The sequence below is a fragment of the Eretmochelys imbricata genome, chromosome 14 (genome assembly GCF_965152235.1).
Source record: "Eretmochelys imbricata isolate rEreImb1 chromosome 14, rEreImb1.hap1, whole genome shotgun sequence".
NCBI lineage: Eukaryota > Metazoa > Chordata > Testudines > Cheloniidae > Eretmochelys > Eretmochelys imbricata.
The window spans coordinates 18,362,279-18,372,255 of record NC_135585.1 but is presented as its reverse complement, the minus strand read 5'-3'; the positions used below and the strand labels follow the sequence as shown (position 1 = coordinate 18,372,255).

Below are 9,977 nucleotides of genomic sequence, written 5' to 3'. Positions count from 1 at the left end.
TATTCTATAGATAAAGGAGCCTAAAGAAAATAATCTTCAAACAAAAGACTGGCCACAAATTTGGATCAAAATCCAAGTGTCCTCACAACATGGAGAAGCTCAGGTCTGAGATTTTGATGGGACCCCTGCCCTCCCCCCTGCCCCCGCCCTGGGCTTCAGATTTATTAATCCTTAGATAATTTGCACTTTATGGAAATGTGCCAGTGGAGAGGGCTCTCCGAGGGCGCACCATTCTCTGGACAGGAAGAAAGCAAGCCGTCTAGTTAGGTGAAGAAATGCCAAACTGCCTCTAGCAGTTTCATTTAGGGAGCCCTCTTGTGGCAAATGCTAAACATAGAATCATCATAGAATATCAGAGTTGGAAGGGACCTCAGGAGATCATCTTGTCCAACCCCCTGCTCAAAGCAGGACCAATCCTCAATTTTTGCCCCAGATCCCTAAATGGCCCCCTCAAGGATTGAACTCACAACCCTGGGTTTAGCAGGCCAATGCTCAAACCACTGAGCTATCCCTCCCCCCAAAAATTCTAGGTTCCACCGAGATTTGAACTTGGATCGCTGGATTCAGAGTCCAGAGTGCTAACCATTACACCATGGAACCACCTTAAAAATACTGCACATAAATAAGGTTCTACCGAGATTTGAACTCAGATCGCTGGATTCAAAGTCCAGAGTGCTAACCATTACACCATAGAACCAAATGGTGCCACCAATTTCTGTTCTACTGGCTAATAACAATTATTGGCTCACTGGGGAACTCCAAGCCCAGTTTTTTTGTTGTTTTGTTTTTTTTTGTCTGAGGCTTTCTTAGAATGCTGGCTTGGTACTTGTAAACAATAACAAACTAAATAAACCTACAAAGAAAATGTGTCTAAACAGAGAATATTCCCATCTCTCTCCACCCCGCCACTGTTTCGAGGGTTCTCCTTGTCCACAGATTAAATAGCAGTAAAGAATAGTGATGCTTTGTGAAAGTGAGACAGCAAACCTGTTACAGAAACAACAGCACTCCCCCTTTAAACTTGGTGGGAAGAGAGATGCTTTGGTGATCCCTTAGGCAATTTAGTTTAATGCTGTTCTATAATCTCCCTAGAATCCACATGGTGTCTGCAGTGTGTAGAATGCACTTGTTTTGTACCTCTGCCATTATAGAATATGATGATACAGAACATGACTGAATTAATCACTTTCCTTTCATGCACCTGGCAAACTGGCGGGACTTGTGGGGGTGGGGGTGGGGGTCTTTGTGCTGATAATTTGGACTCATTAAAAGTCTCCAGCCCGGTGGGGGAGCAGCAGTGTTGCTGTTCAGAACACTGTACGGTGATATCAGGAAGCAACTTTGGAAACAATCCTAATTGTCCCTGTTTGCTCCAGTTTGATTGTATGGTACATTTCTTCGGAGCAATTAGACTGAATGGGAAGGGAATGAGATCTTGTGCCAGAGTTGTCTAGGCTAGGGCCAGTTGTTGCTCCCATTTCAAACCAAAATCAGGCGAGAAAGAGGATGGTCCTGCATCTCTTGGGATGGAAGACTGGGCGGAGCATTGTCACATCTTGGTTAGCATCATTCCAATGAAGGCTCCATTGCTTGTGGCTCATTGTTGGTTTAAATACTGCTTTTGGGGGGGGGGTAGCAGGTGGCACAATTTTGCACAGGCAATTACCCATTTTATGAGTACAAATCCGAGTGTTGCTCATATGGTGCAACCACACAAACTCTGTGGGTACAACTTCAGGTAGATGTCTTCATCTGAATGTTTTTTCCGTACAGATATATTAGAATTGCCTTTGTTTTTAAGGAGATGTACAGAATTGCATGACCATAAGAAACTGCTACGAAGGAGAGTAATAAAGATATGTTTGCCCTTTTATGGCAGGCAAGGATCTCCAAAACTTGTACAAACACAAATGAAAGTTTTGCAGTATTATTCCCATTTTACTAAAGAAGGTGACTGAGGCACAGAAAATCTAGTTAGTTTTCCCAAGGCTACACAGTGAGTGTGGGAAAGAGCCAGGAAAAGTTCTCTTGACTCCCAGGACAAGGCACAAGGACACCTTCTTCCCTCTGGTAATTCGAATGCCATGCCCCCTGCCCTTCCCTACACTCCTAACATCTGCAGCGGCTGGTGACTTTCAGATAAAAGTTGGGAAGGTGACATGAAGACCTTTTAAACTTCCTCCACTTTCGGTCAAATTTCTTTGACAGATTTCTATATAGATCTTATTTGTGAGTGAAGCTGACAGAACCCTGAGGGCTCCCTGTTCTTTCGCAAGCAGCCTTCTTTCCCTCTCATGCTCTCTCTATTGTCAATTGGGATAAGACCTTGACTGTGGCTTTTTTCCCTCCTCCTTCTGATGTCTCTTCCCCATGCCCGATGATGACTCCCTGTTTATACAAAGTGGAGATGACATCTGCACTGGGAGTTCCTTATTTCTTCCACATGTTATTGTAATGAGCAAAATAAAAATGAACAGCATTAGGTAATGTCATCTGCTCGAAAAGCCGGGCTAGGGCTTGTACCTGTTGCTGCGGGGAGATGGCCCTGCTATGCTGATTGAAATAATTAAAGCCCACTGAAACATTGGGGACATTTCTGGCTTGGGAATGTCATGTTAGACTGCAATAGAAAACAGATGTTCCCTACTATATTTATTCTCTAAGTGAAAGTATAGCAGATGCAAAACAACATTAAAATGGTATCAAGGCTGTAAATACTGCTCATAATTACTGCGCCAGCCAGGTAATGTCATTTGCAGCAAGCCGACTTTCTCCAAAGGATGCTGCAGGCACATCCCGGATGCATAATGTCTTTCAAATGACAGATTTGTGCATTTTCCTCCTTTTAACATATGTGTGGGTAAGCTTAAGTGCCCATGGGGGAGCTGAGGAGAGTGCTGAATAGTTAGATGTAGTGGGCAAGATTCTGCACTCGCAGGTAGGAGATGTACTGGGAATGGAGAGTAGAGAACAGCTGCATGTTAGTTACAACAATCATCCTGCTGGCAAAGAGCAGGAATGACTCAGGCTAGACAGCCACAGTGTGGTGTGAAAAGGAGCAGTGTGTGCTCCTGCAGACAGACACAAGCCAGTAGGGTCACTGATATGTAAGAAAGAGAGCCTGATGGCAACAGTGACATCAGAGACCTAGAGGTGAGGAATATGAAGGAGAGACATGAAATATGTGAAGGAAAAGCTGACTAGGAATCAGAACAGCATGAGGAGGGGGAGTGAGGGGAACAGAATGTGGGGGGGGGTGGGAGGAGGGAAGGGAGATGAAATGAAGAGGAAAAAGGAGACCGTACTTAACTTGTCAAACTAAACTTAAATTAAGGGGTGGGGGGAGCTCAAACATTATAGTGCAAAATTTTCAGTGCACTCTTTAAAAAAACAAATAAAACCTCAGCACCCCTTAAGAACTTTAAGAATTCAAAAGGGACAATGAGTAGAGACTGAGGGGGGGGGGGGCACCTGGCATGGTGAGCAGGAGGGAAGGAGCCTATGAGTTTTTCTCTCTATTAAGAGGAGCTACAGAAAAGTGTGAGCACCCCTTTATGTTGGGGCAGCAAACGTATAGTTATACTAAAGAAAATGTCCCACAGTAGTTAGAAGCACAGTAGTTGGCAGACATCTGCCTATCTTAAGGTTTTATACTGCAGCCCATCACCAGAGTATCTAAGCACCTTGCACATAAAACCAATAGCAACAGAGAAGCTCCTAATGGACTCCATGGAGCCTCTGGCACATCTCAATTTTTGGGGTAAAACCTCTATGTGGGGCAGGATTTCTTTTTATTTTAAAATTATTAATTTACTTTTTTAAACAAGTTAGTTTTGCTTCAGGTATGGTTTTTGTGTGCTTGGGGATTTTGAGTAAAAGGGGTGCCAATGTTAGGCATTCTTAGGATGGAAAGGCCCCTTCAGAGGAAGGGTTTGCAGTATTTCCCAAAGATGGTTAGACTCTGAATTTGCCTGATCGCCTCCAGAAACGTGTTCCACAGCCAGATCCCCTTGACTGAGAATACTTTGTCTCCTACAATCCTGCACTTCATCTTGGGCTTTATGATCTGGTTTGTCCCAGAAGAGGTCAACTGTCATGGTGGTTCATAGATCTAAATTTGGTCTTTAATATAGTTGGGCCTAATCCATTAATTGCTTTGAATACGAGAAGCAAAGGCTTAAACTGGCATTGGACATTGATTATGTCTACACTACCTGCCGGATTGGCAGGCAGAGATCAATCCAGCGGGTGTCGATTTATCGCTTCTAGTGTAGACGTGATAAATCAATCCCTGAGTGCACTCCTGTACTCCACCGCTGCAAGAGGCGCAGGCAGAGTCGACGGGGGAGGGGCAGCAGTCAACTCACTGTAGTGAAGACACCGCGGTGAGTAGAGCTAAGTACGTCGACTTCAGCTACGTTATTCATGTAGCTGAAGTTGTGTAACTTAGATCGACCCCCCCCAGTGTAGACCAGGGCTAAGTGCGGAGCCAATGGAGGGACGTGAGCATGGGCCTGTTATGATCACAGTGGCTGAGACTACAGAGAGGATGGGTAGCCACCTTACATATGAGCTGCAGTCTACATAGTGTCTTCAAGTTCAGCTACCATGAATTTGTGTAGTGCAGCCTGGAGGTGGATGAATGCAGAGATGAATGGGGTTAGGTCCTTGCCCATGAGGAAGAGATGAAGTTTCCTAGCTAGCTGGAGATGAAAGAAGGCATTTTTAGATACTGCTTCTGGGTGGATAAACTTCATTCTCTAGGCAGAATGAGAGCTGCAGAACAATCCTTCTCTGAGGTTCCTAGGGACCTTTTCCTTACTCATCCTCTTCCAGACACTGTGCTCCCCTTTCCTTGTTGTTTTTTATACTTTTCAATAACTAGCTTGATAAAATGCAGCTTGCAGAATTGCGTCCATAGCCTGAGAGCTGTCCTGTGTTGTTTCTGTGTAGCACGCAGCGCTCTGGGCATCAGGAGCTAATGGCTTAAGATGTATCTCAATCTCTAATACCAGCAGGGGCAGGGTATGAGCTAGAAAGCTGATGCTATCAATTTAGCTTGGACGTGTGGCTAATAACCTGCCTGGGGGTGACCCATTGCTCTGCTATAGATGAACTGGTCAGCAGTTACTGCTAATCCCTCTCGTAGGGCATGGTATGTTTTATAGGAAGATGTAGCCTGCTGTGGGGAGTTTGAAGTCTGTGGTTTTCAATAGTTTAAGGGAAAAAATGCTACATTTTCTTTTCTTTTTTCTTTCTTTTACAAAACCTTTGCATTTCTGCAAAAGATATTCCAAAGGGGTTGGGTCTCCCCTTGCTGTGTGTTTGTATCTATTGTTAATGGCTATAGAAGTAACATATGTGCACTGAAGTAAGAAATTCCTGGGAAAGTAAAGTACTGTATTACAATGTAAGTATTTCTTCATGCAACACACAGTCAACCTATGGAACTCCTTGCCAGAGGATGTTGTGAAGGCCAAGACCATAACAAGGTTAAAATAGATAAATTCATGGAGGATCTCCTTCTGTTAGCCAGGATGGGCATGAATGGTGTCCCTAGCCTCTGTTTGCCAGAAGCCGGGAATGAGCAACAGGGATCCCACTCTGCTGACCACAGTCCTTCATGGAGCATGGACAGCACAAGGAGCAGCCACAGGAGCAGAGAGAGCTTGCCTCTCCCCACCAATGTCTCTTGAACCTCCCTGCACTTGTGAATGTGGCCCCCAGTCTTTGTGACATGTACACACAGACCCCCTCAAACAAACACCCACTCTGATATGTTTACAACTGCAATACACTTTTAAAAACAGAAAATCCCCTGCTGAATCAAATTATCTAGAGAGATCAACCAAATGTGCATTAACTAATCAAACTGTGATTTCAAGTTGATTATTGCAAATTGCCAACAATAATGGAGTTCTCATAATGGGAATAATAAAGGTAGAGGCTGTAGCAGGTACCTTGGCTGCTAGCTAGGGATGAATTTATGTCCCCTTTGCCAATACAGAGATCTCTCTGTGAGTTGATAACCTTGGATTACTGTCCTAATCTGGATGTCCCCATTACCAGTGCTGGCACAGATGCTTGGCTTGCTGTTTGTTTCATGCCCCTCCCCCACTCCTCTCTTAGAATGCATGCCTCACATTGTCCTGCCAACTGCATGGTGAGGTTGGCGGTAATTGGCAGAGTTCCAGCGGGGAGTGCTGAGCTGCTGATTACAGGCATTTCTCACACTTTGCAATGTGGGCAGCAGCCCTGTGCACCTTCACGCTTGTTTCCTTGGCAACCAAATCACTCTGCCAGAGCGCTGCAGTGTCAAAAAATAAAACAAGATGACACCAGAGCGCCTTAAAACCCCTTCCCTGCTCCCCAAATCTGTCGCTCCCTGAAATCCTGTGTGTTTCAGAGCTGCCATGTGCTAGCTGGGCATGCCTGGCTGTTAGAAAAGGAGTGAAAGAAATCACTCTTCCTTGAAGACCGTCTGCCGACATATCCAGATCAGCCAGATGTTTAAGGACTGTTAGACTGGAAAATGGCTTCTGAGCAAGCCAGAGAATGTGTACACTTTCACACTTGTAGGAGACTTAAAGTGGCTTAAGATGGGCTGCACCAGCTGCTCCCCCTGTATAGCCCCAGCCCAGTTGCTGAGCAAGGTAAAAAAGAAGTAGAACGGTTTTGTGTCCGGGACAGTGGCCTAGGCTTTGGGAGACCTGGGTTTTAATCCTAGCTCTGCTACCCACCTGCTGCATGTGACCTTGGGCAAGTTAATTCATCAGTTTTCCCTGCTATCTTTTGTCTGGCTTGCCTATTTGGATTATCTGTTACTAGGTGTTTGTATGGCACCTCGCACAGTGAGGACCTGATCTTGGTTACAACATCTAGGTGCTATTGTAATACAAATCATGAATGATGAGCTACCACTCAAACTGACAAACATTTCAACTGTTCCATAACAGGATGGACGCAGTTACACCCAGTGCTCTGGCCTCATTCTCCGTCTAACATTTCCCTATAGTTTTAACCATATCTCCACCTCCTGAAACCTGTGCTGACAAGTGGCAGGGTACATAGAACTGTGGCTCCCTCTGGTAAGAGGCCTAGGCTAAATTAATGACTGTTTTGCAAAGTGCTGACATCCTCTGATGGAGGACCACAGAGCAGAGCAAATTATTATTACCTATTAATAAAGGTACAAACTCTTCTTTCTTTGTGGTGGCACTTAATGCCACTTACTGTCTTCTCAAAAGGTCATCCCAGATTAGAATGGTTGACTCTTTCTTCTAACTTTGGGTTCCCAATTCTGGTTTTGGAGCAATATTTTTCCACCGAAAGCTCTCATGTAAATCCCAGTGCAAACATCCATAACTCATCCCTGCCCCTTGCTCCCCTATTCCACGTCTAGGGCACCTGTGCTTTTTCAATGGTGGTTGGTGAAAGCAGCTCTGGAGTCTGGACACCAGCTGGCAGTCGTGATGTATTATCAACACATAGAATAAAAATATTTAAAGAGACTGTTCTTACTGGATCAAGACATGGCCAGTTTATTTCCCCCCATCCCCACTTTTTAAAGACAGTACAAAATAGATGCTCGGGAAGAGGGGGTGTTGATTCGCACAACTGGCTTAGTAAGAGAAATTCTGCATTGATGTAACTAAATATACAGGGACTTTGGTAAATGGAATGCAGAACCTTTTAATTTCAGGTCACTGATTTTAGTGCCTCTTAGTATGGTGAAATGACCAGAAATGATTCTGGTGGATGTTTAATGGGTAGCTTATATGAGGTGAGTTGGTGGTGTCAATCCATTGGCTACTCTACATGGGCCCCTATCCTTCCCCCCCACACCTCCACAAAAGAAACCATCATCAGCATTAACCACGTGGTTGGCAGTTTCTGTCAGTAGAGTCGTAAGGACTGACAGTGCATGGAGACTGAACTGTGCCTTCACTCCTGTGGGTGGTCCTCACAGGTCTCAGGAGAAGGACTGGGAAGCTTGTTTCTGTTCTGGCCATACTGCACCTCTTGTGGATTAATCAAGAAATTTAGTTTTGTAGCCTTGTCAGTTTGGCCCCTTTCACCACTCCAGCGTTTACTTTAAAAGTACAGTTGGACAGGTTTAACATATTTTCCAGGGTATATTGCATTCAAGCCCCCCTCACCTGAAAGGGGGTTGTCAGAACAAAAGCATTCTCCATGTCACAAGGATGCCATCTTAATACCTCCCCCAATGCACACAAGTTATGAGCATGTCCTTTGAGCAGATTTGCATCCCAGCTTTGTCATGGTACCTATGAAAGCAATGCTTTGTAAGACGAAATGTATCTTTCTTCCATTGGCAAATATGGGGTCAATGTGGGGTGTCTTTTTGTATTCGTGTGTATGTAATGTACTGGCCAAATGTATATGTCCCACCTGAGGCTGTTCCATAGACTGCAGTGGTTCTCAACCAGGGGTACATGTACCCCTTGGGGTATGCAGAGTTCTTCCACAGGGTCCATCAACTCATCTAGATATTTGCCTAGTTTTACAACAGGCAACATAAGCACTAGCAAAATCAGTACACACTAAAATTCCATACAGACAATGCCTTGTTTATACTGCTGTACATACTATACACTGAAATGTAAGTACAGTATTTATATTCCAATTGATTTATTTTATAATTATATGGTAAAAATGAAAAAGTCAGCAATTTTTCAATAATAGTGTGGCTGTGACACTGTTGCATTTTTATGTCTGATTTTGTAAGCAGGTAGTTTTTAAGTGAAGTGAAATTTGGGGTACACAAGACAAATCAGACTCCCGAAAGGGGTACAGAAGTCTGGGAAGGTTGAGAGCCACTGCCATAGAGTAGTGATACCTGCTAGTGCTGCCAGCTTATGACTTGGATCTGTTGGATCCATTGGTTGAGGTCTGTCCTTGAGAGATACAGGTGCCTGGTTCAATCCTGGCTGACATCCCCCGGTTTATATATAAACCTATTTTATTAAGATGAGAGTTTATATTCACAAGTGGGTATGCCCATGTTGCCTGATACTCAAGCTTACCTGTCGGGATTTGAATGTAATCCCCTCCGGTCTGATCACCATAAACACTTTGATAACCTACCCTTTACCAGCTGTCAGAGAAGTCTTATCACTCTTTGCTAGGGAATTTGCTCCTATGATTCTGAAATACCATAATTTCTGTGGAGAAGTTCGTGCTGTTTGTACAGGACCGGTCTTTGGACTATAAAATTACTATGTAGGCACCATGGTGTGCGTGTGTGCAGGAAATTAGCCTTTGGATGGCTAAACCACTGATTCTGTCTTCATTTGATCATGCTGTGTGTCGGGAGAGAGGGGGGAGGGAGCTATTTCCTTCCTTCCTGGGATTCTTTAGTATGAAGATCCACCACTCTTGTGGCCATACTTCACAAGGAAAGAGGAATGACTTTTCCCTTGTTAAGACAAGTGGATTGGTTTAGTGTGAGGGGAGAGAGCTCCCTGTGCTATGACTCCTGCTTTTAATAAGAACGGCCATACTGGGTCAGACCAAAGGTCCATCCAGCCTAGTATCCTGTCTTCCGACAGTGGCCAATGCCAGGTGCCCCAGAGGGAATGAACAGAACAGGTGATCACCAAGTGATCCATCCTCTCTCTCCCATTCCCAGCTTCTGTCAAACAGAGGCTAGGGACACCATCCCTGCCCATCCTGGCTAATAGCCATTGATGGACCTATCCTCCATGAATGTATCTAGTTCTTTTCTGAACCCTGTTATAGTCTTGGCCTTCACAAACATTCTCTGGCAGGGAGTTCCACAGGTTGACTTGTGCATTGTGTGAAAAAATACTTCCTTTTGTTTGTTTTAAACCTGCTGCCCATTAATTTAATTGGGTGACCCCATGTTCTTGTGTTATGAGAAGGAGTAAATAACACTTCCTTATTTACTTTCTCCACACCAGTCATGATTTTTGACTTCTATCATATCCCCCCCT

The 9,977-nt window shown here is 44.4% G+C and overlaps 2 non-coding genes across 2 annotated transcripts; both read right to left on the bottom strand.

Moving 5' to 3' along the window:
* Window positions 1–528: 528 nt before the first annotated feature.
* TRNAQ-CUG (transfer RNA glutamine (anticodon CUG)) lies at window positions 529–600 on the bottom strand. Its single transcript has one exon. It is a non-coding gene; the product is annotated as a tRNA-Gln (tRNA).
* Window positions 601–625: 25 nt separating this feature from the next.
* TRNAQ-UUG (transfer RNA glutamine (anticodon UUG)) lies at window positions 626–697 on the bottom strand. Its single transcript has one exon. It is a non-coding gene; the product is annotated as a tRNA-Gln (tRNA).
* Window positions 698–9,977: the final 9,280 nt, after the last annotated feature.